Source organism: Myotis nattereri (assembly GCF_964212035.1).
Source record: "Myotis nattereri genome assembly, chromosome: 6".
Classification (NCBI taxonomy): Eukaryota; Metazoa; Chordata; class Mammalia; order Chiroptera; family Vespertilionidae; genus Myotis; species Myotis nattereri.
In genome coordinates, this window is record NC_138081.1 from 83,227,822 (window position 1) to 83,251,234 (window position 23,413).

A 23,413-nucleotide genomic window follows, 5' to 3' on the forward strand; every position below is an offset into this window, starting at 1 on the left:
AAATCTGTGAAAACATAGTACACTTGCCTATAACTTATTAATGACAATAATAAAAGATATACATGAACACAAGATATTAAAAATAAATAAACAGTGAACATCTTGAGAGACAAGTAGATACATGGCATTATTATATGTTAAAGTACTACACTTGAACTTTTGCAAATCTATCCACTATGCTACCTTATTACTAGATCAGAACTACCCCAACCCTGCCCAACCATAAATTAAAACCCAAACAATCAGTGATGGGAATCACAGGCAAAGTGAAACCCGTTTTTACATTTATTGGCCATGTAAAGAACGAAACCTCAGAACCCGATACTACAGGTACATGGTACCTCTTTTTCCCTAACCCTCAGGGAAATAATGAAGTAACAATTTTCCTATATTCTATAAAAATGTTATTGGGTAACATAAAAGAAATTAGAATACACAAAGCAATAGAATGTTCATGGATTTATTTTTTTTTAAGAATTACAAGATATTTTTATCTGTCAAACTGACAAATATTATGAAGTGGTGCCACCATCTTCTTTAGGATTTGAGGCACTCTTGATCGTATTGATAAAAGAAATTTTAAAAGGATACACAAATGTGCATTTATGGACCTGAAATCAAATCCATGAGATGGTTTTATCATTAATGCTCCCCTGTAGGGACAGTCTCCTGAAGCTCCTCTCAGGCTTCTTAAATTCAAGATCAATGGTTTCTAATCCCTTCTTTTGCTGGTAAATCTCACAACAGCAAGCACTGACATTTTTCATTGTTCCAATGACTTTCAAATTACATTCAAAATTAGGGACATGTTTCACCAAAAAAAGAACTTCATTGCTTATTTGATGTGCTTCCCAAAGGTCTTTGAGTGGGAAATGTTGGCAGAGGAACATTTTCCATGGTTATTTCTCCAATTTTCTCTTGCTACAAAATTACACACACACACACACACACACACGCGCGCACACACACACACGAAAGCTCTGAAAAATAGTATTGGTTCTCATCAGAGCTCCAGATTGAGTTAGCTGAGTGTTCACAGGCTTTGCCTGCTGGTAAGTTTTATCACACACTAGGCACTCAAACCAGTTGCCATCAGGTGACCTTGCTATTCCTGGTGTCCTTGTTTCAGTTATTAAGGTGCCTTTTAGTAAGATTTAGAGTTTAGTGAGCACCTTCAATACGTGAAGCGCTGTCTGAGCACCTTCTTCATTTAAAACCTCACTAAGCTTCACTTAAACTCTGAGTCCTGCATCACTATACAGAAGGCAACTGAGACCCACAGAAGGTAACAATGAGTCTGCATTCAACTCACTGGGAAATAAAGAATCTGAACTCAGGTCTGTCTGACCCCACAGTCCATCTCTTAACCCCTTTACCGAATCACCTTTTCCACCTTTTAGCACTCAAAGGCTTTGTGAAATCATAAGAAAATATCACAGTGGAAGTCAATCTTGAGGAGTAAAATATTTCCTTAGAAAGACTTTCAAAATGCACATGCCATTATATGGAGGGTTAACTAAACCCTGAAGCCATTCTCTTAAAATGTGGTCTCACTTCTTATCATTCTCTTAAAATGTGGTCTCACTTCTTATAGTAGCAACTTTTTACCCTGGGAAGCAGTTAACGAGAGACTAAAAGAACGTTAGAAAGGAAAATTAAGTATTGAAGAATAGGGGAAATTTTTTAAATTAGAAACGCATATCGGCAAGAGAAAACAAGTGATCTCTCCTTAAACGCCACAGACTCAGCAGACACACAATATTTATTTTAGATGGGTGTTGAGCATAGCCTGAGGCAAGGACATGCAGAGGAGGCCTGGCTCCTCAATAGATCACTGTTCTGGAAGGTGAAGGGTCCCCGAAAAGGAGAGTCAAGAATAGATTTGGAATGGCATCCTGAAGAAGATTGAAAAAAGTAAAAATGAACTTTGCTGACCAAAACAGCTTATCTACGCTAGTTCTAAAGACTTTACTGTTCACATAGAAATAAATCTTCATTACCAAATAAATATTCCAAAGAAAACCTAAGTTATCTGCAGAATATTTTGAATAGAAGGGGAAAAGGTGACTTATTTCCAGGAAGTGCCCCAAAATACCTCCTTCTAATCTGTCATGTATACTCCTCCCTTTGACCTTCAACAACTACAATTAGAACCACTTCTTTAAATAAGAACATTGTTCCTCAAACTTCAGCCATGAAGAAAGAAATAATCTCAAGAACCCTAATGTTAATATTAGATATACTTCATGTTGTGTACAAATGTAAAACCAGGTGTATTTTATAAGTCTTATGAAATGATAGAATCAAATAATTTTATAACTTACTAGAGGCCCAGTGCACAAAATTCATGCATGGGAGGGGGGTGTTCCTCAGCCTGGCCTGCACCCTCTCCAATCTGGGACATCCCTCTTGCAATCCAGGACCGCTGACTCCTAACCACTTACCTGCCTGCCTGCCTGCCTGCCTGATGCCCCTAACTGCTCCCCTGCCTGCCTGATCACCCCTAATCACTCTGCCTGCCTGCCTGATTGCCCCTAACCCAGCAGTTCTCAACCTGTGGGTCACGACCCCTTTGGCGGTCAAATGACCATTTCACAGGGGTCGCCTAAGACCATCCTGCATATCAGATATTTACATTACGATTCATAGCAGTAGCAACATTACAGTTATGAAGTAGCAACGAAAATAATTTTATGGTTGGGTCACAACATGAGGAACTGTATTTAAAGGGCCAGAAGGTTGAGAACCACTGCCCTAACCTCTCTGCCTGCTTGCCTGAACACCCCTAACCGCTTGCTTGGAGGAGGGGCCAGCCCTGCAAGGGCCATCTGCCTACCTGATCACCCTAACCACTCTGCCTGCCTGCCTGATCGCCCCTAACCACTTGCTGGGGGGCGGAGCAAGCCTCATGAGGGGCTGTGGTGGTTCTGGTCTAACAGTCATTATGGTCGTGACGCCATTATGGTCTCTGGCCTTTTATTATATAGGATTTTAAAATAATTGAATAGCTCATGGGCACAGACAACAATGTGGGGAAGGCCAGGGGAGGGGGGGGAGGGCTGGGTGGAGGTGGGCAAAAGGAGGGAAAATGGGAGACATTTGTAATAGTGTCAGCAATCTAATTAATTAGTTAATTAAATGATATAATAAGCCATAATAGATAACCAGGTGCATGTTCATCCTCATCTTAGAACCCATCCATCCTTCAGAACCCTCCTGCCTAGAACGTTTCATAGCTGCTTTCCTCCCATTCAGAGAGCCAGAAGGGGCCTGAAATCTGACCTGGGGAAAGCACTGATTAAAAAGATATAAAGAGGGAAAAAGCAAGTCAAGGAGACAAATGACTAACCACCCTGGGAAACAGACAACCTCAGTCCATATCCCATCTCTACTATATTGGCTGTGTGATTAGCCACTGAGCTTCAGGTTCTTCATCTTTAAAAGGAATAATAATAAATGAGATAATAATATATGTAATGATCCTGGCACAGTGGAGCAGCTCAAAAAATTATAACTATACCGTTATTCTACTCTGAACTTCAAAAGAAGAACATTGTCACCTAAATGCCTAAAAGCTTCATTGGTTCTGTGGACAAAACATTAACAGTACTTTGTTAATATTTGAGCAATATGTAAGCTGTGGAGAATTAAAGTCAGGTGCATAGTAGTTACAATAGATACAAAAAGGATGAATAGCATGCTCTCCTTGCCTTCAAGTATTTAGTTCAAAGAAGAATTCTAAACTATTAAAATTACAATTTTGAGAGGTGTAGAAAGAACTAGAAATGAAAGGGCTGGGTTCCTGCCCCAGTTTGCACTACATACTTGTTCTGGTTCATATGCATATCACTTGAGGACTCCAAGCCTCATAATGCTCCTCTTTAGGGCAGAGATCCCGTTTTCCATTACGCCTACCTCAAGGATTATCATAAAGCCAAATAGGCCCTCGGGCACTAGTAAATGTAAGATATTATTAGTGATTTTCAAAATCAAAATGATATCTTCCAACTCCCTCATTTTACAGATGACAAAACAGAATCCCCAAAGAGGTTTCCTGATTGTCTACTAACATACAGTTAGAGCTGGGACTGGCCCTGAGCGCTGAGGATGCCTCTTGCCCAGGTTACCAGCATCAGCTACCCCAGCCTACCTCTTCTCTCTTCTCTCTTCTCTCTCTCTCTCTCTCTCTCATCACAAACCCAAAGCACCATGTAAACACTGAAAATTAATCTAGAATTCTTGTTTCCAATGTTGAAGACTAGGGAAATAACCAGAGTTGAGAGTCAGAGAAGGTTTAATAAAGGTGCAATTGCAGCGCAGGTGCCCTGGAGCTCACAGGATCTTATTTCAATTCCCTGCCAGTGCCTTGTTTATGAGCACATCAATAAACTGCCCCAGCACTGAGCATTCCCTGGGACCTCTTTAAAAGGCTCCCGGCTCGCCTATGCTGCCCAAGGAGGCTAATTAGGGAGCCTATCTCAGATCCTTTGCTGCAGACTTTCACAGAGCGCGCACTTTGTGGGCCTATCAATCGCTTCCCACTTTTCACGAGGTGGCTTATTTTGTTCCATGTGACACCCTGACACCTCTGCTCACTCGTGAAAACCCTCACCCTGGCTGGTTCAGGCCCTGTTTACGGGAGAAAGTTTTATTCTCGGTACTTTTGACTTGGAGCGCTCTTTGAAAAGACTCAGCTCATAAAGTCTTACAGTTCCTTTGTTGGCCTTATCATGACCTGAACATTTTGTTAACAAAGCACCCTGTTAATGTTTTGACCACAAGAACTCATGTGCTCGGGGCTGACAATGTTGCCAAAGTGGTGCTTGCTCCTAAAAAGGGAAAGTTTTAATTCTATTTTCAAAATAAGTCATCTTACCGCAGCTATATTAGGAAATGTCATCAATCAGCCCAATAAGCCTGCAGTGTGTGGGGGAGTGGTGTTGGGGGGAAGGGGCTTCTGAATTCCCTTGTTGATATGGCTTCCAATACTATAAACCTCACCTCCCTGTAGGGAGCAGGTGAAGTCCCACATATATGAAGTACAACAGCCCCGATTAACACGGGCTTGAAATCGGGCATTTTAATTATAGAATACACAAAGGCACACTCAGTGGGTGCAGCCAGGCTGATACCTAATGACTGGGCAGAGACTGCAATGTAACAAAGGTCATTTGAGGGTCGAAAGACACAGACAATGGTTCAATTCATTTCCTGGACAAAGTCACTCTCAGCTCAGGACATCCCCAGAGCCCTGAGAGTCCTACACATGATTCCTATAGAGGTAAAATTTTAAAGTTGTCCATCTACCTACCTACACCAAGAAAGAAGGCAGTGAGCTCATGCTCTGAGGGAGGAAAGGTGTTGTCAGGAGGAAAGGTATTGCCATACTGCAGGTGCTCAGGGGAAGGAGTTAAAATACTCTGCAGAAGAGACAGGCTACAGGGAAGTCAGGCCATGCCATTCTCAAGCACAGATTCCCATAGAGGGAGAGGACAGAAAGAGTGCACAAACAAGAGATTGCAGGAGGCCTTCAATAATAAATCCCATCTGCCCAGGTGCAAGACAAAGCAACCCTATGCCATATACCTGAGTAACAGGGAGAGTCTAAATTCTCCTGAGGAAAAGACCACCAGGAATGGAGCAAAGGGGAAGGAAGAAAAAACAAGATAGCCAGGCACTGGGCATAAACTTATTCAACCCTTCTGCTCTGTAGGGATTTGCAGATCATCTAAGGGTGCCCCTATACCTCAAAAGAAAACCTCTTCTTGCCCCCAAAGCTTTCCCAGAATCAGGAAAAATCATATTCTTTCCCTCTCTCTTGAAGAAACTTTCTCAACCCCATTTTGCTTTGATGAAATCTGTACATTCTAGAATTTCTGTCAGAGTGTAATACTTCAGTCTATAAAGTTACAAAACCTTTTATGGTTTATATGCTTTGTGAGTTATTTGTCTCCTTTCCTATCTTTATCAGTTTGTAAATTCATTGAGAGTAGGAACTGTCTACAACTTCTTCTAACTTTCCCTCCCTACCCCAGGGAGTTTGCTCTTACCGTATCTGTTGTCTGACAGGGTGACCTGCTATGTTTTTAGCAGATTAGTTTCCTTACCTCTCAGTGTTGACAAAAACTCACTGAAATAAAGGAATCAGTGGAGGAAAGAAAATAAAGGTAGTGAGAACTTTGGCTCAGTAAACTGTCTCAGTTTCCTCAATTCTCCTAAAAGCAAGCCAGATCCCAGCACGTTCTCAACTCACAAGGTACTGACATCCATCCCAGGCTTGGGAACATTCCCTGCCCCACTCCCAGGGCCAACATGGCTGGCAATCATTTCTATTAACTACCACAATCACAGCCCCAGTGGAACAATGGTGCCCTTCTCTTTTAGGTCAGAGTTCATCTTGGTCAATTTACATTTCTGAGCCTTTTCAGGTTAAGTCTTCTTGTTCCATGGCCCAATCCACAAAGCACTTTAATAGGTAGGAATCCATATTAAGGTGAAATATCGCCTAATGACCCAAGCATTCTCCAAGATACCTAAATTGGACAAATTTCTGGATTGCTGAAAGTAACCAAAATGAAGTGGGGTGATAATATTTAGCAAGACAATTGTCAAGGGAATTCAGGAATGGATGGTCAACACACACATGTCTAACTGTTAGGGCTTTGGATTATGAGTCTTTCTAATAAAAAGAAGATAGAGGGTTGAGGTGAGACATTTCTACCAGCTCAGTCACTAAGCCAGAGGGAAACTTCACCCAAACACAAAAGCTAAGTTCAAAGTAGTATTGCAAGAAGCAGCTAGAGATGAAAACAGTTCTATTATCGAGCTTATGGAGAATATTCAAAAAGTAATACAGTGCAAAATTCGGTAACCTCAAGCACTCAAAGAATTTTATGTTTTGAGCGAGAGGTAATCACTAAAATATCCCTGTAAAAAAATCTTTCTAAATGTGCGTCCTATTTATGGAACAATGAGCAGTTTAAAGCTTGAGAAAACTGTGTTCTTGTAAATACCTATTACGTAAATAATAAAACATAAAATAAAATTTGATTTGTTTAAAATTTTCCAGACAAAAAAGATTTTACTGCTTAGGAAATGCCCTTTGCGCTTCAAACTATTAAATTAGGTTTTGTAATTAGTTGGGCTTTGTCATCCGAGCCATGTTTCTATTACGTGAAAAGACAATAGGACAGAGCTTTAGGGGTCAGATTAAGACAAGCAACTCCCATGACTCATAAACCATAAAACTGTGTGGCCAAGTGACTGAAGCATGGGCACCTGTCTCAGGCTCTGATCACCACATGCACGCCTAAAGGATCGTGGACGAAAAATAGGCAGCTACTCATGAACTCTACGATTGTATTAAAAGCATATGTATCATTCTTGCTTCTACATGCTATAGCTCTGACCTAAACTTGTTGCAATCTCTAAATTAATCCACTTAAGGACTAACATTCTAGGAAATATTTTGTTTATAAGTCTAACATGTAGCTGGCCTTACCAAACACTTCCTTGCTGTAAACATGATAAAACTATCCAATGAGGGTGTCAATGAGGGGGGGAAAAACCACAAAGGGGACATCTGTAATACTTCCAACAATAAAGATAAATTTTTTAAAAATGTAAAACAAGTAAAAATAAATAAATAAAAATCTGAGGGAAAATCATTTATATCCAAAATACCATATTCAGCCAGGCTTTAATAAAATGTGAAGGTAAAAAAATAAATTTTCCCCCATTCAACTATTTTTAGGAAGTAACTGAAGAATGAATAGCAGGAAAAGAAGAGAACAAACCAAGAAAAGCATGTGATTTGGAAAACAAGAGCAAAGACAGGAAAGAAAAAGAGAGCCCCCAATTTGATATAGTGCAGGGAGACCCAGGACTGGGGCTTAGCAGGAGGCATAGGGAATGACCTGTGGTGAGAAGGCAGCCAAAGGGCTTGTGGGGGAAAGGAGATAAATATTCTAACAAATCAAGCTGATAGATTACTCATATTTGACTGGATTGAAATGAATCAGTACTAAGTACATAAGAAGTAAGTTACTTAAAAAAGATGCAATCTTTCATTCAGGAAAACAAAAAGCTAAAGACATTTCAGAGCACCGTGCGTAGCTCAGCTGTGCACAGCATTTATATGGCCACTAGAGGCCCAATGCACGATCGTGCAAGAGTAGGCCTTCCTTCCCTTGGCTGCCAGCACCGGCTTCCCTCTGGCACACAGGACCTGGGCTTCATCCGGAAGGACTTCCAGTCTAATTAGCATATTATACTTTTATTATTATAGATGGGAAAGTTAATATCACACATAGGTTAAACTAAAAATAATGATTTAACTAGATATTTAGGAGATGAGGAAATAGAAAGTATATATCAAGTGGTGTGGGGCAAGCTGATAGGGCTGGATTCTTTTATTCTATAAGTGGAAGCAATAGAAAATATCTAGAGCTTAATCATACACATACAAGAAAGTACAGTATAAACACGTGGAGTTCCATGCCAGGAGAAATAGCTAAACAAATTGAAAGTGGTTTCATTAGTGCATCAAGAGTTGGGGATGACAAGTGGTTGAGCTTACTGCTTTTCATTATAAACTTTACACTACTATTTGACTCTATATACTACATGCCTGCATCCAATTAATAAAAATAAAATATTAATTAGAAATTTCCATATCAATCATTATTTTATATCTAATCCCTTTGAAATTTTGATTGATAATGCTACAATTCAATCCAAGAGGAATGAACACATATTCTAGTATTTTTTATGATACCTAGGGAAAAAAAGAAATTGGTGAACCAATGGTGTTTGCACTCAGTCTGGCTTTAATGATTTGATTTTCCATCTTGGTTCTGACGAAATACAATGGCTTTCCTGGACTGCACCCATTTTACCCTTCATGTCAGCTAACTTTTCTTCAGCCCCTGTTAAACAAAAAGAAACAGCTGGTGGAGTCTAGGTGAATGTTGTAATTTTGATTCCTCTCCAAATTTGACATTTAACCTGGATGAGTGAGTGAAGGGTTGAAGGATCATTGCTTTCTCATGTTATAATTTACGTTTATGTCAGGCAAGCGAACATTGTTCATATATCAAACTGTCAAGTATTGTCACCTTAATAGTATAAACAATTAAAAAGAAGAATTGTAACAACCATTTTAATGGGCTTCTTGTTCATTTATTTCATAGAAAAAACTAAAACTGATTTGTGAAAATAAACCATACTTTGCCTCTTTCTCTCTTTTTAAAGTGATCCATCAACCAGGCCATCACAAGTGTTCAGTAAATCTATTTTATTCCCTTTATTTTAATAGGAAAATTAGAAAATGAATCCAAGTGGAGAAAAGGCCATTGCCTGGGTTCCTGTGACCTTTTTTTTATCCACAGGTCACAGGAGATTTTCAAAGTTCTTAAAATTGCACATTATTAAAAAAGAACTGGACTCCTTTTCCCAAATAAGATAACCCACCACCTCCCTCAAGTGGTCAATTGGATTAGTTTTCTGTTCCCAAAGCTGACTTGTGGTTTATTTCCAAGAACCCTAGAGTCATGTAAAATGGATTCTTTTTCTTTAAAAATGCTTTGGCCTTTGGGGCGAAGGGGGCAGATTACATTAAACTGTGCTAGTATTTTAACTTCTCTGTCAAGAGAACAAGATCCTTAAACAGGGGTGAGGAGTTGTTCACGGGCCAACTCAACCTTGCTTTTCCTCCCACCCGCTCTTTTCTGCTTAAGTGCTTAATCCAAACTCCACCATTTCTAGTTACTTAAGGTCTTATGACAATTTTATTTTTCACTAGAGTGGAGGTGTTAATTCCTGCTTCCCGAACAAATTGGCCTTTCAGTGATTACACACTACTCACCAAAACTTATTTAGTAATGTTATTTCCTAACCAAAACGAAATACTTTTACAAGGTTTCCTTAGTTACCCTAGCTGAGTAGCTCGGTTGGTTAGAGCATTGTCTCGATACACCAAGGTTGCAGGTTAGATCCCTGGTCAAGGCATATATAGAATTAACCAAGAAATGCATAAATGGTGGAACAACAAATCTCTCTCTGTCTCTCTCTCTCTCTCTTTCCTTCTTTCTGTAGAATCAATAAATACAAAATATTCTTAATTATTTTTTAAAAAAAGGTTTTCTCCGTTAATCTCTGAGAGGAAGAAAGGAAAGAGAAAAGAGGCTGAGGCTGTCTTTCTGATGAACAACAGTGAGTAAAGTTGTCATTAATATCGACACTTAAGTCATTTTAGTACCAAAACTTTAATTCAGGACACACTTCTAAAAGTCACTGCTAAGTCATTAGGCTAATTTCAGTTCTCACAATTCCCCAGAATGAAATATGCCAACAAGGATGTCTTTGGGGTATGAATTTGAATAAAAATATATGAGTTGATGTTACCACCTAGTTACCATCCAAAAACATGTTGATGCTTTTGGAGGGTAACTAAGTGAAATTCCTTTTCTATTATGTTCACTCCTCAGGCTCCTCAGGAAGGATTGAAAGGAACCCCAAGAGCAGTCAGCCTGGGAGCCAGACAGATATAAGAGCTGACACAATTGAGGAGACTTTTATTGCCTTTACTGTCTAAATAATGCTTATTCATCGTTTTCAAGTTGATTTAGATAGTCTCGCAATCAGCTGAATCGGATTTGGGGGGGAGGGGGGACATTTCTACATTTTTTTTCTCTTTCATCCCTCAACCACAAGATAAACTAACTCCTACTATAAAACTGTCCGTCTCTCTGGCATTTTGGCTTCTCAACTAACTTCTCAATGAAGCCAAAAACCTAGGAATGAAAGAATGTCCACACATGCACACAGAACGTGCTAAACCTATGTTTCAAAAAAAATAAGCCAAGCGTGGAGAGGGTCCTGGACACTCTAATTTCAAAATAGACCAAGTAATAGTGAGGTCTCATGCTTCCCCACCTCATTTTACTTCTAAAAACTGCCTCAGTCGTTCCTGACAGGAGACCTGAGTTCATTACTACCCCAGTGCTGAGTGTGAGACAATCGGGCTGAGAGAGGAAAAAGGAGCCAGTGATGTAGAACATTTCCATCTATGTCTCCTACTGGGTGAAGGTAATATGTTAATATTGTGATGGAATAATTAAAAGCCAACCTGGGAAAGCCTCAACCTTGCACATCTAATAAGCTCCTTTTCTGTGAGAAATCACTCATCTGTGCTTCAGTAACTGCCAAAGAAAGGATGTGGTTGGGGCGCACGAGGGTGCTTCATTCCTCTCTTTCATTTTCTTTGTCTCTCATTTCTTGCTTTTCCATTTGTTCTTGCTCGCTCCCTTTTTCTTTCCCCTGAACTCCCCCTCCCCTCAAAACACAGATGCACAATTATAGCATGAAGTTGCAATGTTGGCTTTACCTTACCCACAACAACTAAAAGGGCAGGACCATTTAGCTAGATAAAACTTTAATTGAAGAGTTTTGCCATCTGCTCCAGAGATCTGTGCTCATCAAAGGGACTCAGCATAATTTCTATTTTACAGGAGGGGAAACTTAATTTATATTAACTTCCAAGGAACCAATATCTTGGTTTATTTTTTGTGTAAATTGCTATATGGGAAAGTGTGGTCGGGGACAGTATTGCTTTAGGGGCCTTGGGTTGAGACGAACATCAGCATTTTCCTCGTTATATGGATAGAACGCCATAATGAAGTTTCCATATTTTGGTAAATTGAAGGTCATGGCAGCCAAACACATGTCATGAAGTACAGATTCAAAATTCACACCCTAAAATGTCTGGGGGCTTTGTATGGGTTTCCTGAGGTTTAACCAGCAGACTCTAGATGTGTCTGAAGTGAGATTGTCCCTTTGTTTTCTGTGACGTACACTCTCCTGGGTTTGGAGTCTTAGTTTAATAGAGAACTGAGTGCTTTATTCCCTCACTGAGGACCCATCTAATGCCACTCCTGAGGGTAGCCCCTGGCATAGGGGTTTGCAGGGAGTGATAGGTGTAGAAAGATGAGACAGAAAAGTGCATTGCCTCCCATGGTCAGCAAACTGCGACTCGCGAGCCACATACGGCCCCTTGAGTGTGGCTCTTCCTAAGCTTTAGGAGGACCCTAATTAAGTTAATAACAATGTACCTACCTATATAGTTCAAGTTTAAAAAATCTGGCTCTCAAAAGAAATTTCAATCATTGTACTGTTGATATTTGGCTCTGTTGACTAATGAGTTTGCCAACCAATGGCCTAACCTAGTGCTGCAAATGTAACCTCCAGATTCTGGGGTGGAATCTGAGAGTCCAGAGGTCTAACAAGTCCCCAGGACCACATTTTGAGTAGTGAGGACCCTGGACCAGGGCATCTCACACTATCAGCTGAGAGGGACTAGTCCCCACCCACCCACCCACCCACCCAATCTCACACAGGTCCTTGCTCCAATTTTCCTCAGACATTCTCCTGAGCCAGAGAGAGTCCACAGTGACCCACTGATCACGCCTGCAGCACACCAAAGACCAGATGCAGGGCCAGAAAGTCTGCTGAGCTCCAGAATGGGTGTCTGAGAAAGAAGACAAAACGAATTCCTCACTCCACTGCTTGAGGCCACATGGTCTCTTTAAACACAGGGGAATGCTGAGTTCCTTTGGTTTTCCTGAAAACAGCCGCTGACACAAGCCTTCTATTTGCAGTATTTAAAATCCATCCACAGCCTCAGCTTTTTAAAGAAGCAAGTCATGAAGTTAGCTTTCCATATGCTTCTCATCTCCGGGGTCTGCTCACCAATTGACTCCTCATCGTGTGTTTGCCCCGGCTGCCTTGCAGTCTCTCCAGATGAAATTCAAGATTCTTCGGTAACTGTAGCAGGACAACTCCTCAGACCAGTGACCTCCCAAGTAACCTCCTCATTCCTCTCATGTTCAGAGAACGGGAAAGGATGCCAGAGAGCTATGTGAGGGTGAACGAAGGCCAGAATTGTAATTTATATCTATGACCTGACAGAAAGGTGGAAACGGAGAGAATGTTACTCAATGTGTTTTCCCCCCACTGTCCTAATCTGTTCTCAACAATGTTTGGCCAAAACAAAGCATATATTTTACACGAAGTGTCTCCCATTTAAACATTTTTGCCATAAATCGGTATTTTAAACTTAACAAGAGCGAGAGAACTCTTCTACTAGAATGTTAGCTCTTTGAAGGCGGGAATTCTGTCGGCTCATTGACGGCTGTATCTCCAACGACCAGAACAGTGCCTGGCAAATAGTAGGTGCTCAGTAAATACCCGTTGATAACTGGCTAGCCGTATGAGGAGTGAGGGCATTGTGAGACTTCATGCATATCTTCTAGCCTACTTATGAAACACATACTTATCCGACCCAGTTCACCTCCTGCCAGCCTCCTCTGATTCTGTCCTCATTTTATAAGCTCCCTTCTCTTCTGCACAAATTCCTTCCCCAGTATCCTCACCTCCACATGCCTCCTTTGTTCTACATTTTCCCTGATCTTATATGTATCAAAGGCCAAGTTTGCTGCCCAAGCTTAGGAAAGGTGTAAGTTACCGCACCACTATCCTTTCTAAGGACTCTACCCAGAGCCATTGAATGGATTCATCACCTACAACAGGACAAACTGGATCTGAAAGCAGACTTATTGTAAGTAAAAACAACACAACAAAAACCTTCCTGATTCAGAATCTACCCATTTCTCATGTTGATAAAACCATAAGAAATCAAATTTTAACCATCCTGGAAAAGTAACTACTTTATGTGAGTGATGGCCAAAAATACATGCATATTATCTATTTTAATAGGACCCTTGCTGTGGCTGGTGACTCAGTGGTTAGAGCCAGTGCATAGAAGGGTTGTGGGTTCAATTCCCGGTCAAGGGCTCATACTTGAGTTGCAGGTTCATTTCCTGGTCTGGACACAGGATGTGCAGGAGGCAACCAATCGATGTGTCTCTCTCACATCCATGTTTCACTCTCTCTCTCTGCTCCCCCTTCCCTTCCACTCTCCCTAAAATTCAATGGAAAAAATATCCTCAGGTGAGGATTAACAACGAAAATAGGACGGACCCTAATAATTTTCTAAAGTATAGTCTTCCCCAGAATCTGATACACACCCCATTATGCCTCAGCGCAGACCCACTTCTATAGGGAGTGTTATAAGAAAATCTCTGTTATAGATAAGAAAGTGTGATGCTTTTATGGTGTGTTAGAAAGATAATTGACTGAGAATCACCCACTCTGCAAACTGGCTTCTGGGGGTACTTCTGGGCTGCCCAATCCCCCTCCCTGCACCACCTAAGGTCTGACTTTTTTTTTATAGCATCCCAGAGTCTACTCTAGACTCTCCCTCTCACTCCAGAAGCAAAATATATCTCTCTTATACCCCCTCTCTTCAGAGCACTTTCTAAGACCAAAATAATCCAATCTATTAGTCCAAGAACTAAAAGAGTTTTGTCTTCTCAGACACCTACTATTGGCTCATTACCAAAGATTCGAACTACAAAGAAGGGCTTTAAAGACTTATGCCCCATGGGATAAATGTGCAGGAGAGCCCTGTTCCTGATGTTCTCAGACCTTCATATGGCACTAGGCAGTGCCAGGTAGGTTAGTTACCTTTTCCGCTCCAAGTAGAAGAGGCTCCCAAGCATGATATGGCTCATCCTCACACACCCATTAGACTTCTCATTTGAGCAGAACTCTCTGGCTCAGAAACTGTGTGAGTCACAATAACTTCCTCTCCATCAGCTCTTGTGCTAACAGGTCAGGTGACTCAAATATTTGAATCTGACGACTAAACAATAAAATAAGCCTTCCAGTTTCAAGCTTTGGGTCTATTATTTTATTCATCCCTCTGCAATCTGAAAATGGTGCAAAAATCCCACCAGCCCCTGGGAAAACTTATGAAGGAGAATAGTGAGTGAAATTTTCATTAACCCATAAGACATTCCAAATAGTCTCAGGAGAAATCACATTCTAACCAGCACCAAACCTACTTTTGTTGTTCTTTAAATTTTCAACAGTGTTAACGAGAGTATGAGAATTTTCATAAGACTGGAGTATGCTCTAACTCAGCGGTTCTCAACCTGTGGGTCGCGACCCCTTTGGCAGTCGAACGACCCTTTCACAGGGGTCGCCTAAGACCATCCTGCATATCAGATATTTACATTATGATTCATAGCAGTAGCAACATTACAGTTATGAAGTAGCAACGAAAATAATTTTATGGTTGGTCACAACATGAGGAACTGTATTTAAAGGGCCAGAAGGTGGGGAACCACTGCTCTAATTGAAGTGGCTACACCAGTTTAGCAGCAGCCTCGGGATAAAAAGCACTAGAAGTAACTTACATTAAATGCTATTGGAGCTTGCAGGTCCAGACCTAGTTCAAGCTAATTATATTTTCTATTGGCATATTGATTGATTCAAAAGCCATGAATATGAATTTATTTTTTTTCATGAATATGAATTTAGAAAGTGCCAATAACTCAGAATAAAAAAAGATTCCAGACCCATAAAGGTTGGGTTTGCAAAGTCAGGATTATTGTTCAATTGATAGCTATATCTATAGCTAAATATCTATACATATATAAAGATAGAGATAGAGATAGAGATAGAGATAGAGATAGAGATAGAGATAGAGACAGAGATAAGAGATGAAGATAGAGGTAGAGATAGAGATGGGGATGAGGATGGGGATGGGGATGGGGATGGGGATACAGAAGATGGGGTTATCTTTTTTTATGTAGATAAATTTTAACACCACAAAATATACTTCCATTTAACATCACGTTTTCTAAGATAAAAATACTTTAAGGATTAAATTAAGGAAAAAATCTAATTTGCTTGACTTCCAAGCTTAAGCCATATTTCAGCACCACCCACCACTCAGAGATCCCCCAATACCACCACCCCTTCCTCCTATCTGAATGGAACCCTGGGAAAGATATTTTCTACTTAGAAAGTTCAAAAAATGGGAAAACTTGACACTTTTATTTAGCTTTGAAATGTAGACTTGTTTTCTTTAAAAGTGAGGGGTGAGATTCAGGAAATATTTTGGAATTTTTGCTCCAAAATCAAATAAAATAGCCATCCTAGAATGGCTCGGTCAAGTTTTTGATGGAAAGCTTTTCAATGTTCTCCCCTTTACAAAGGAATTAAGAAAGCTGAGAAGATATATCACACAATGTCAAAGGAAGACATCATGTTAACAAGAAAAGTATGTCAGTTTAGTAATTTCTTTATCCAGAAAAACAGTGAATAGTAATAGAGTGGTTTGAAGAAGTTGTTACAAAGATTCCCTAGGTAGGTAGCAACTGGGAGTAGGACCAAATGGTTACAGAAGAGTAGGAAGTAATGCCAACAATGGGGAGAGGCTTTTCAATAAGAGAGAGAATGCAATTGAAGGGAAAGTTTCCAACTACACAAGTTTTACCAGGGCTTGAGTAAGTATGTGAGGAAATAACTGTTGAGTCTTCACGGGATTCGGAGCGATGTGTGAAGTAAGAATCACATCACTACCAGAGACTCTCTGCAGACCTGATGAAAGGATGGCCCAACCCTGACTAAAGACCCGCCTGGGGATCTGCTACACAATGGGAAAGACAGCTGTCCAACCAGATTCGTGTTCCTCTGCTCACAGAACTCCTTGGATTAACACTCAAGGACCAAACCAAATGACATCGTACTCTAAATATTTCTCTTCTTCAATGTGACACCTCAGAAATCCCTCACAACGACAGAATGTTGGCTCCTCAGCTAAACTGAATGCAGAAATAACTCAAGGCCTAAAAACTGAAAAAAGGTGCTGTGCTAAGCAAAACAAACAAACAAAAACAATGCTTAAGGAAAATACATGTTTTCTTTATTTTGATCAAGTAATTTGATCACTCTAAAAATATAATCATTTGCTGGTGTGTCTTGTTGAGGACTGGAGAAAAAATTATATCTTAAAAAAGAGTTAAGTTCATCTTTAAAGACAGTTGCCCTAGGTCTGACTTGGAAAACGATAACATAAAAGAATTTTTCCAGCCCTAACTGGTTTGGCTCAGTGGATAGAGCGTCGGCCTGCGGACTCAAGGGTCCCAGGTTCGATTCCAGTCAAGGACATGTACCTCGGTTGCGGGCACATACCCAGTGGGGAGTGTGCAGGAGGCAGCTGATCGATGTTTCTCTCTCATCGATGTTTCTGACTCTCTCTATCTCTCTCCCTTCCTCTCTGTAAAAAAAATCAATAATATATATATATATGTATATATATATATATATATATATATATAGAGAGAGAGAGAGAGAGAGAGAGAGAGAGAGAGAGAAGAATTTTTCCATAATGGCACTATCACACCTTCCACTTGTGACAAACTGCTTTATGACTATAGCTTCCCCAGTTCTCATACTAAAAGTACTGTATTGGAAGTTTTACAAAAAAAGAAATCTGTTGGTTTCAATTTGTTTTAAATAAACTACAATTCAACAACATGAAATAATCAAAAGGAAATTGGAACTTAGTGGTTGGGTAACCCAATCATAGCATGTGGCTAATTGTGCTCATCCAGTCAACACCAGCACCAAGCTCTGATGAAATGAAACCATTCTACTGAAATATCCACCCCCACTCCCCACGGCTCTCGGGGACAATGTCATATCTATCACTCACCAGGGGTTACTGCCTTCTTACTACAAACACTCCCGTTGTCAGCAGAAGTTTGTGTGAGGATTGAGGGGGAAACATTAGTGAGCCTTGCTTTTTGCTCTCACGATGCTATAAAAATGCATAGTGTCACTTTCAATAATTATCTCCTTACCCCAGAATATGTTACCCTCCCCAGAATATATTTTGGTGGGTTTAAGTAGATAACAGTTTGGAGTTCCTCACATTCAAAAGGAAGCCAGTGCAGATGGCATCGGAAGAAGTAAAAGTTCAAGTAATGTATGTATCTGAGTGGTTCTCAGTCTGCTCACGTAAATCACCTGGGACATGGGAAAAAATACCATCCCCCATCCCTGGAATTGGTCTGAGAGAGGAGCCCAAGACATTGTTTTTTTTTATCAAAGATTCTTGGGTCATTTTAATGTGCCCTGTGAGGAAGGCAGTTTTCACTTCATTTTTTCCCTGACTTTCACTTGCTAAAATGTTTCACGTATTTTCAGCAATCTTAAAGCTGGAAAAAAAACACACCCTTGGAGATCACCTAGTAACGTTTGTGCTTCTCAAACTTCGATCAGCACATATCAGTCAGTCATCTGGGGATCTTGTAAAGCGGCAGATTTCAAGTCGAAAAGTGTCAGGGAAGTTCTGAGGTTGTTTATTCCTAACAAGCTCTCAGATGACTCTGAGGTATCTGGTCTGAGGACCAGACTTAGAGCAGCAAGGAAGCTCTTCCTCTGTAGCCATCACAAATGAGGAAGCTGAGACCCACAGATACTGCGGCTTCCTGACAGCAGTATAGCTAGCAAAAGGACAAACTTGGGTCAGATCCTACATAATGACTTCCGGTCCAGGGTTGTCACACAGCAGGAACCAAATGGAAATAGCATTTATTCCTTTAAAATAAATAAATAAATAAATAAATAAATAAATAAATCTTCAAATTTTTTAGGGGAAACTATGTTAAAATAGGATTTTGGCAACTTAGAGTATAAAACACTGATTGCAATGTGGAGTTAGTGTCAAGAAACTAAGGAGATAACTACAAGTAACATAAGTAAGAATCCTATTTGTGTTTTGGGGGGGTGTTTGTTTCTAATCAGGAGGAGAAATAAATATAGGGTAACAGAATAAAACAAACTGAACAGAAGAGAGAAACAAACAAACAGACTATGTACAATCATGAAGGAGGGTACCAAGAGGGAGGCCATGAAGCAACAATAGACAGAAAGTAAGAGGCCAGGCTGACAAACGGGAAATAAGAATTAAAGTAGAGAACTGGAAATTTACCACAGATTCTAGAATAAAGGGGGAAAGAAAGAAAGAAAGAAGAAAGAAAGAAAGAAAGAAAGAAAGAAAGAAAGAAAGAAAGAAAGAAAGAAGAAAGAAAAAGAGAAAAAGAAAGGTGTTCCTGGAGAAAAGAAAGAAAACATAAAATGAATTGCAAAAGAATGTCAGTCATAGGAAAATAGAGCATTAAAGAATCAGAAACATGGGTATGTATAGGAAAATATTTGCCTTATCCAGTATTAAAAACAAAACAAAAAGCAGTTTTATTTAATTCATCAAGGTTTGCATATGTTTTCTGATTATATTTTCAAAATAAAAATTCTAATTTCTCCATAAGCAGCAGGAATCTAAGGATAGGCATGGTCTTGGGAGAAGAAGCAAGAACTCCTCTGAGGTTACCATGTCCTCCAGGAAGAAGGAGTAGAAGGGAGGACAAGGTTTAACTAAATTGAAAAGCATTCCTTCTCTCTTGTCTTGTGTAATATATCATAAGACCCAGAAACTTTCTTCTCTAGCCCGGTGACCATATGTCGTACCATAGCGCGGGACAGAGAATCTTTTGAAGCCATAGTTCCCGCTCCATAGACTGCTCCAGGCAGGGAATACCCACAGTGCTGACCTTCTCTGGGCAACATCTCCCCTCAAAACGTATCTACAAAACTAAATACATACCGCCAACCGAGTTCTGGCTGTTCTCTCTGTCTTTCAGACACGGGAACACTGAACCCAGTTATTGTCGAATGTACGTAGGTTGTGGCTCTGGAGAAGTCCATTTATCTACATGTTTTCACGGGCAGCTTCCTCTCCCTGGCTGTGGCTCATTTCCCATTAAAAACACAAAAAGCAAACTTAGAATCATAAAGAAGAAAATAAAAATTGATGCAACTTGCTTTCCTGTTAGGCAGGCAGTATAAATTCTAATGCCTACAAGGACAAGGAAGGTCAAGTCTTTGAATAAAGCTGGCCTGCATAATAAGAGCCTGTGTCCCTTCGAAACGTGACTCATCTACCCAGCTCCATCCAGCGTGTTGCTACCAGGCAGAAATGCAGGCCCAATGCTGCCACAGGCAGTTGTTTCCTAAGAGATGCAAGAAATTCACATTCTTATGAGCAATCTCCCAATTTCTAAATGTTGATAATTATCTTATGTTTTATTTTGTTGTTATTGTTGTTCTATAATGAGTGTGTCCAATTCTGTTTTAGATTCTACATTTTCTTTAAAGAAGGTGGAAAGTTTTACTGGAGGATCAAAAACTAAGGGGGTTGCCATGATGGTCTGGGACACGTGGAGTCACCACACGTAGAACCCATAAAATAAAGCAAGAGTGATTTGTACTTCTGTAAGATATCTTTTCATCCTTTAAAAGTGGTATGAAGGTAATTCTCACATGATGGCTCATGTGATCAGTAGCACACTGCTGGCAAAAAATAAAAAAATGAAAAATTAATCTCCCTGCTAGCATTTATTCCTATGTCTCTGTACATGGCAAGCATTTTCTTTCCATTCACAAATGATATTATTCATGTCCTAGACAGGAACAAGTTTAGTTCTTGGATTTTGACTTGAAATCCCCTGGATGAACTCTTTTTATTAGGCGTCAATGACAGATGGAGAAGCCATGGAGAGGAGCTCACCCTGGCACTGGTTCGTACTATACACATTGTCTGGAAGGGCCGAGGTTGCCAGTGGAAGAGAATTCCCATCGCCTCACTGTTCAGTATCAATATTTATGATTAAAGCGAGACGTGTTCTTTAACGTGATAACCTGCTCCTAGCGTCTCCTGAGGCCCCAGTGTAGCTGACTCTCAGGGGGCCCACATCAATCTTCCAAAACACATCTGAAACCGTCCAGTGCACATTCCAGCTGTAAATGGGAGGCACTGACCCAAGTCCAAACAAAAACAAAAATCACCCAAAACCTCCTTTCTTTCCAACATCACAGGCCTCTGAGTGATGTGTTTAGATTCTCCCAGGCTGGAGTTCTTCCAGACAGGGCTGGAGACCGAAGTTACAGTGAATATCTCAGCTGACTGATTAGAGATCAGCAAACCGACCTGCAAACACATGGCTGAGGTAGGAGAACGGGCCTGTTAAGTGTATGAGGACTAGGGAACATGCTTCTGTGCTAATCACTGGCATAAATTGGAGAAACATTAATGATTAAACACAGACACAAGTACAGACACACACACACACACACAAACATTGCTTTCTCAAAATTCACCGATTCCCACATTTTATTTTTTCTTAGGCTGTCCACAGAATAGCAAATTATTGTTCTAAAAAACTAAAAAACTTTACCAATTAGTAGCTATCAACATGGACTCTAGATGGAGTTTCTACCTTTTGATGCACCTTGGTTTGTATCTTTGTTTCGAACTTTTGCTTGAAAGAAATAGTCTAAATCTGTTTCCTGACACACTCCTGTCAACCAGTTCCTTCTGTTCAGCTTCATCTAAACACAGTCCGCTGGTTGGAGATGGAGGTGGAGTTCTAATTATTTATCTTTAGCTCTCAGGAAAGTACATGAAGCAGGGGTGTCTGCAGCGTGCAGGTTATGATTAAACATGTCTGGTCATGTCTGTGGGGGTGGTAGCTGCAGGGTCGGGAGAAAAGGAAGTGGTTCTGCCAAGAGTGCATTTGACTAATGAGCCTCCTGGAAAGAGTTCATACCGAGGGAATTGAGCAGAAACATAGCAGAGCAGTCCCCATGAGCAGCAGGTGGAATAATGCTCAGGCACAAAGCCTGCCCATTGCTGAGATAGCTGTCCCTTCTTACCTCCCCACCCCCGCCTCTGGCTTCCTTCCAGTCCTCCGTGGACAGGGGCATGGATTCTAGAAAGATGGTGGCTCTTCTTCCAGGTGAATAAGGTGTTGCACATGCACAATCACAAACACACAGGATTCTGAGACATATTGGGTGAGGTACAAAGGTGTGAAGAATAAATTTTTCCAGAAGCAATGAACTACAGCATGCCATTGATATGGTCATAGTCCAATGGGCCTCAGTAATGAATAAATCCTCTGAAGATGTATAATAGCTTTTTGTAAATTGAACTGTGCCCCCCCCCAAAATGATATGTTGAAGTCTTAACCCTTGGTACCTGTAAATGTGACCTTATTTGGAAACAGGTTTTTTGCAGATGTCATTAAGATGTAAATGAAGACGAGGTCATACTGGAATAGGACAGGCCCTTAATCTAGTGTGACTATTGTTCCTTTAAGAAAGAAGAGACACTGAGATACGCAAGGAGGGAGAACGCCATGCAACATTAGGGGCAGAGATTGGAGGGATGTAGGGAAGGACTCCTCCCTACAGGTTTCAGAGGAAGCATAGCCCTGCCAACACCTTGATTTGGGACAGCTGACGTCCAGAATTGTAAGACAATAAACTTCCATTATTTTAAACCATCCCGTTTGTAGTACTTTGTTATGGCAGCCTAGTTAACTAATACATGAACCAAATACAATAAAAGTTTATTTCTCCCTCACCTGACAGTCGAAGGTGGCTGGTAGGTAGTCTGCCTTCCTCCATGCTCAGTATTCAAGCTCTTTTCATCTTGTGACTCTACCATCCACTGGGGCAAATGCCAGAAAACTACAGCCCCTGTGTCTCATTGAAAATGAAGTCAAACGCAGCCACACTGACGCACTTACCCGCTATTTATGGCTGCTCTTGTGCATCAACAGCTGAATTGAGCACTGACAGTTCTGATTTACGATGATTTGACTTATAATTTTTTTACTTTACGATGGCACGAAAGTGATATGCATAGTAAAGTATATGAGATATTCAACACTTTATTATAAAATAGGCTTTGTGTTAGATGATTTTATCCAACTGTGGGCTAATGTAGGTGTTCCTAGCAGGTTTAAGGCTAAGCTATGGTATTTGGTAGGTTAGTTATATAAATGCATTTTCAACTGAAAATATTTTCAACTTAGTGTGTTTTTTGGGACATAATTCCACCGTAAGTCGAGGAGTATCTGTAGTTGCAGGAGAGACCCTATGACCTTCAAAAGCTAAGATATTTACACTCCTGCTCTTTGCAGAAAAAAATATACATTTCCATCTAGCCAGGGAGACTGTGGAGGCGGCAAAGCAACATTCCCAGAAATGGCACGTATCATTTCCAAATATCCAGCATTGTTTGGAAACAATCCAGTTGCAAGAACAAGTTGGAAATGTAATATAGCTGTAAATCCAGAGGGAAGAAAAAAACAGATATTTGGGGAACAATTAGCAGGCTCTGCCCCTGGGCATCAGTGGGACATGTCACCCACATCAATGCAGTGGCAACAGCCATGAGGAGCCACCTACATGGGTTTCATAGAGTCCAGAAGCTTTAAAGAAGCCATCACCAAAGGGAGTGAGAGGCAGGATGGGCGACAAGAGAAGAGACAGAACGATGCTCACGGTAGCTGAGAACGCTGTTTTCTAGAGCAGACCGGAGACACTGCCTGGGGACTTCTAGAGAACTGGTGGGAGGAGGAGGCCTTTGTAGGAA